Source organism: Mytilus galloprovincialis, chromosome 10 (assembly GCF_965363235.1).
Source record: "Mytilus galloprovincialis chromosome 10, xbMytGall1.hap1.1, whole genome shotgun sequence".
Lineage (NCBI taxonomy): Eukaryota > Metazoa > Mollusca > Bivalvia > Mytilida > Mytilidae > Mytilus > Mytilus galloprovincialis.
In genome coordinates this window covers 26,833,960-26,840,313 of record NC_134847.1, presented here as the reverse complement: position 1 = coordinate 26,840,313, position 6,354 = coordinate 26,833,960, and the positions used below count along the sequence as shown (strand labels likewise).

Genomic DNA, 6,354 nt, shown 5'->3' with positions numbered 1-6,354 from the left:
TCTTTTTATTTCTGTCACGTTATGTGTTCTGAATACTATACACATTGGGTAGCCCTTTTATTGCTATATTTTTCCATTTTTGCTCCTGTCATTTAAAAAAAGTTTGATATCACCTGAAATTTATAACAAACATGGTTATGGAAGTTTTTTGCAGATAACACTGGTTCAAACACTTCAAACTAGTACTTTGTACTAACGCGTCACCAGTAAACTTAATTTGCGACCATCAAATCCCCAATTGATGCCATCAGAGCTTAAAATACAATATTGTTATCTCCATTCTAATGAAACTGACAGAAAACAACGTTAAAACATGTATTTAAAATATGTCATTTGCCGTCTGCGCTTGCGCGTACGTCCCATAGCCTCAATTGTCAATTGATGCCATGTAAATAATTGACGTTATGTAATCAAAATGGACGTTACAAACGTGGTAGCATTAGAATATTAATTTTCTGCATCCAAATCAAACATTCTGGGAACAGTTGTATGCTAATAGCAGATATTTGCTTGTGTCGGTTAAAATTATTCACAACTTTTTTCAGACTAAGGACGATTCGAAGTTAGGCATTTTGAATGGGTGACTGCATGTTGCCCCAAAATCTTTCTGTTATTTCTTATAATTGTGTTACTATCTATTGGCGTGTGTCGCACATCTCATTTCATTAATAAGAAATAAAACACTATGAAGTTATTCAAATAACGTAATCTTTATTATCAGAAATATGAATAATGTTGAATATGAAAGTCAGCTTTCTTCGTTATCATAGTCGTTTCGTTGTCGATCTGAAAACATAAAATTAAGAAGATATATTAAAATATACCAGTATAAATTAAGAAAGAAAACGAATGCAACTAAGCAAAACAATGTCCAAAAGTCAAAAGGTTAGTTTAAAGTTAAATGAAATGTCTAGTATTAAGGTAGATCATAAGTATATATTTTTCTTATACTTAGCCAAAATGAAGATTTTACTATGCTCTATTCAAAAATAAAAAATAAAGTATGGGTCACCATGCTATTTTTCAAGCTATGAGTCGTTGAAAATTGCCTAAATATGGTTAGATTGTTCATGGAAAAACACATTTGTGCGCATAAAAAAAAATCTATGAGATAGAATTTTGAAATAAATTGTGAAAATATATTAATATTTTTCAAGAAAATAAAAATAAAAAAGGGTGTCACCAAACTTGTTTTTTTTCCACAAGTAAAAATTAAAAAATTTGCTATCAGTCCAGTGTAAATTTTTTCCTAAAAGAGTTATCTTCCCTTAAATGGCTTATTTGAAGAAAAAAATATTCTAAAGGCAAAAATTTTGATATTTGTTTAAATATTTTGTATTATTCAATAAATAACTAAGTTGTCTTTATAAGAAATAAACAGTCTAACCAATACATTGCAAATCTGTATCCAAATTTGCTGATTGGGCAAATAACTAGACCGGGTTTTTACTGTGTTTGTACAATCGAAGATGGCGGTATACCATGAATCTACCTTAAGTATAGTGTCCAAAGTACAGTGTAATCTCAAATTTTGAGTATAATGTATATTGTTCAGTTAAATGTCTAGTGTAATACCTAGTGTTATTAAAGTGTTACGCATAAGTCTTTGATAAATGTCAAGTATTAAGTATAACGTCTAGTGTTCAGTGTACTGTCGAATGTTAAATCATTAGCTTAGTTAAAACATATTTATTTATATTGAATTGGGAAACAAGTTTTGCAACTTATATTAATTCCTTTCCACATTGCGGGTGCGAGTGCTGCCTTGTAGCGGCATTATCCTGCTCTTTTTCGAAATCTACAAGGGTGTCTTTTACGTGCAAGAGATATGGCTCTCTCTTAACACGGGTCAGCCATTAATCGTCCCCTTCCGACGGACTATCATCGTTTCCTTAAGACCATACTCGCAAATGGTGTCAAAGGAGAGCCGAAAATTCAGTCCCTGAAATTGTCATCCCAGAACGGGAATCGAACCAGGAACCTTTGTGTTAGCAGTCCGATGCACTAACCACTACACCAATCAATTGCTTGTGATCAATGTAATGTCGAGTGTTAAGTTAAATGTCTAGGATTCAGTGTAATGTCGGTCTAGTGTTCAGTGTAATGTCGAGTGTTAAGTTTAATTTCGAGTGTTAATTTTAATGTCGAGTGTTAAGTTTAATGTCAATTGTTCAATGTAATGTCGAATGTTCAGTGTAAGGTCTAGTGTTAAGTTTAGTGTATAGTGTTCAGTGTAATGTCGAGTCTTAAGTTAATGTCAAGTGTTTATTGTAATGTCCATTGTAAAGTTTAATGTCTAGTGTTAAGTTTAATGTCGAGTGTTCAGTGTAAGTCGAGTGTTAAGTTGAATGTCTAGTGTTTAGTGTAAGGTCGAGTGTTAAGTTTAATGTCTAATGTCTAGTGTTCAGTGTAATATCGAGTATTAAGTTTAATGTCTAGTGTTCAGTGTTATGTCGAGTGTTAAGTTTAATTTATTGTGTTCAGTGTAATGTTTATCGGTACAAAAAGCAAAAAAAGCGATGCATTTATTAATGTTCGTCATCTCAAACATGTCAAAGTGAGACATTAAACACTGGTCAAAAGCTGATATCTTCACAATATCTCTGAGACGGCTTCTTGCAACGAATCTTGTAAAATACTTTTCTAACTATTTAAAATACATAAAAAATGAAATAAATATGTATTCGAATAGTCAGACCTGGTCTATATTTGTTTATTATCCTTTTCTGACTGTTCAGTGAAAAAAAATTGTAATTTTTCCAATGTCAAATTGGCAAGAGAACTTATATTCTATTGACCAAATTACCCATAAACTTACCACATCTTTTTGATAATTAGATGGATGTCCTACAAGTTCTTTCCATGGATCTTCCAGAGGTTCATAGAAGATTAATACATCCCATTGACGTACTACAATGTAAAATGTGCTTTTCCAAGTAACTTGTTAAGATTGAATATCAACATACTGGGAGCATATCTTATATAATGTTTAAAACCACTGATTATAGGGCTCGACAGGAACATATATATTACCGATACACTGTTCCCAGGGCTCTATAAGAAAAAAAATACAGAGAACTAAAACAAATGTCAAACAAAATAGTTCATACCCATAGATGTATTTTTTGTCAGAAAGAACATACAGGAAAGTACGTTCTACACAAGTTAAGCAAAATAATTCCTACGCATAGATTTAGCTTTGTCAGAAAGAACATATAGGAAAGTACGTACTACACAAGTTAAGCAAAATAATTCCTACGCATAGATTTAACTTTGACAGAAAGAACATATAGCGGAAAGTACGTACTACACAAGTTAAGCAAAATAATTCCTACGCATAGCTTTAACTTTGTCAGAAAGAACATACAGGAAAATACTATATATATAACAAAATATTTCCTACGCATAATTGTAACTTTGTTGATGGGTAAAATATTTGGTAATTAGGTTGGTATCATATGAAAGCTTAATAAAGACTTGTGACCATTTTAGAACCCCTGTTGCCAGGTCGTTTCGTTGGAATAGTATATTAAGATAAGAAGTAGCTATTTTTGTACTACCAAACTTCATGAACCAGACATAAAATCACTGTCACTTTAGTTGAACTTTATAGAAAAAGCTAGCTCCTTTTAATCTGGAGAAGATCATCCCCGGTAAGCGAAGCGTGGTCACTGGATTTGTATCTATAAAAAAAAGATGTGGTAGATTGCCAATGAGCCAACCGTCCACAAGAGACCAAAATGACAACTATAGGTCACCGTACGGCCTTCAACAATGAGAAAATTCCAATATAATAATAAAGGAAGAAACCGATTTTATTGAGCCGCTAACAAGTCGGAAGTATTTGTGATATGACGTATGATTGTAGTGTTTTGCACTTCCTAATTTGTTTTTAAAACATTCTTTTTTTTCACAGAAAACGCGGCCAAAGGAGAAGGTTCACGAAGGGTTCTAATTGGCCCTGGATTTTTAATGTTTTTTTAAATCGGGCCAAAAAATCACAAATTTCACATAGAAAACACTTGGGATAATACTATTAAGACAAAAAAAATCTGGCACTTTCCTTTACAATTTATGGAGCTATGACCCCTTAAATAAACCGTGACAACTTGTATTAAAAAGGTCAAATTTGGTACTTTTCCCCCATAATTTTAATTGTTTTGGGGATTTAACCTTTGCCGCCATCTACGATCCAAAAAGTTTTTATATTGATGACTTCTATATCAAAATTGGAATCTTTTGGTGACAAAACATTTTGGATCGTAGGTGGCGGCCAAGGCGTTTCTAAAGCTTTTAGGTCTGAAAAATGCACACAATCGTCATATTTTGACAAAATGTCCGAAATGGGCTTACTTTGAAAAATATTATGAACTCTTATGAAAAGAATTGATATATTTAGCATTTGGACTTTTGAAATTTATGAACCAAATTGAGACCTTTTTGGTGTGTTATGATAAAGTTGGTATTTTAGGCCATTTTGTGCCATAAGTGAACCTTGTCCAAATTTTGAGGAAATATCCCTATTCCGAGACAGTTATCGATCCGTGTCTTATACGCTTTCGCGCATTCTTAGTCGACGTACTGCCTGCGAAATTAAAAAAAAAAACTATTTGTTTCAACAATTTCCCTATTGTACCGCGATTTCGCGGGCATCTTCTAGTATGTCGTTTATTACAGAGAGCATGAGACAAAAGTTTACAAAACTCTAAACGGAAAACGAAAAATAGACAAATCAAATGGCACAAACAAATCCAAATGAAAAATAACACCAGAAGGCTACACTCATACATTTAATTTGAAAATTCAAATGGTAACCACATGTTGATCTACTAGTAAAATCAGGTGATAAAAATCTATAAAATAAAAAGAGAAAAGGAACCGGTAAATAAAAAACAAATAAATGTTTGTACCTGTGTTTCTTCTTTTCCACAATACCTGTAGCACCACGCATGTGACGATCAAAGTGAGAACTTTACAAATAGGTGTCCATGGAAATGTTTCAAACAGCATAAATAATAGTGAACAGTGCTGCAAAATAAAAGAAATCTCGTATTGAATGTTGGTACGTGGGTCATAACTAAGAAACAATGTATACACAGCAAAGTGTTCAGACTATCTTTAAAGCCTGTAATTGAAAAATAAATCAATGCATGTTTTTTTTAGAGAATGACACGTTTTTCTTCAAGACTAAACCATTTTGACTCAATTTGAATTCGAACTGTCTCTAAAACTAAGTTTTTTTTGTAAACTCAAAAACGAACTTAATTAAACTAATAAACTAATCTGGTTGTTAATTTATACTTTACCACGAATAAAAAATTGAAAACTGTCAACGCGTTCCATACATTATCAGCTAAACTATTGCAAGTCAGCATTTTGTTGATTTCGAATTTATTTGTTTTCTTTTGGACGCGTAACGTCACAATCTTTCATATGCATGAGATGACACGCGCAATGACGACATATAATATAAACCTAGCTCGCTCTGTCGATGTGTAACTAAACTCGGAATCCGCTTGTACTACTACTACGCTACACTTAAACAAAGTGTAGAAGTCATCTTATATGTTTGAATTATCGAACATCAGTAGACCCTTAGTTCCATTATATATACTGTACTTAAATTTTCAATTTATCGAAGTATCTAAGGGATTGAACAACTATCAAACGACTCATAAGGGCTGGATTTCGTAACTATAATTTACTTAATTAATTGTTTACTTATTTCTTTAATAGACATAAACATTTGGTTTGGAAGTGTTGGTTGTATGTGTAGAAACAATACATATTACAAACGGATTAATTTTCCAAGTTGTATAGTGATGTTGTTTAAAGCCGGAGCTTATATAAAGGACAACCGGTTTACTTCAGGCCAAATATGGCCTTGACTTTCAACTTTATCATAAAATATAAGAATTACCATGATTTTTAAGTCGGTCTATTCCAAAAGCCTAACTATTAGGTTAACCAAATCTCTTCATAAAAAAAATCCAGGTTTCAAAGTCAGCACATTTTCAATACATAGGTTATGTGAAGACAAACGGATAGCACATTTTCAATACAAAGGTTATGTTAAGACAAACGAATAGCACATTTTCAATACAAAGGTTATGTGAAGACAAAGTTATCCTTGTTATACATTTACGAAAAAGTACAGGAATGTATTTCTGTGAATAAAATTGCAAACTGCATTTGTTACCAAATACTTATATAATCTACACCTTGCAGACTGAGAATCTAATAAAACATGGATCAACATGTAACTCTTGGTTAGCCTATTCAGAGGCATATATATATGTCTCTGGCCTATTTAAACAAATACCATCAAATCATCAAGGAGGCTTGTATAGGGTA

At 32.3% G+C, this 6,354-nt stretch overlaps 1 long non-coding RNA gene across 1 annotated transcript; it reads right to left on the bottom strand.

Annotated features, from left to right (window-relative positions):
* Positions 1 to 691: 691 nt before the first annotated feature.
* Positions 692 to 5,427, bottom strand: LOC143049060 (uncharacterized). Its single transcript, XR_012970032.1, has 4 exons — positions 5,307 to 5,427; positions 4,911 to 5,028; positions 2,819 to 2,910; positions 692 to 786 (listed from the first exon to the last, which is right to left on the bottom strand). It is a non-coding gene; the product is annotated as an uncharacterized LOC143049060 (long non-coding RNA).
* Positions 5,428 to 6,354: the final 927 nt, after the last annotated feature.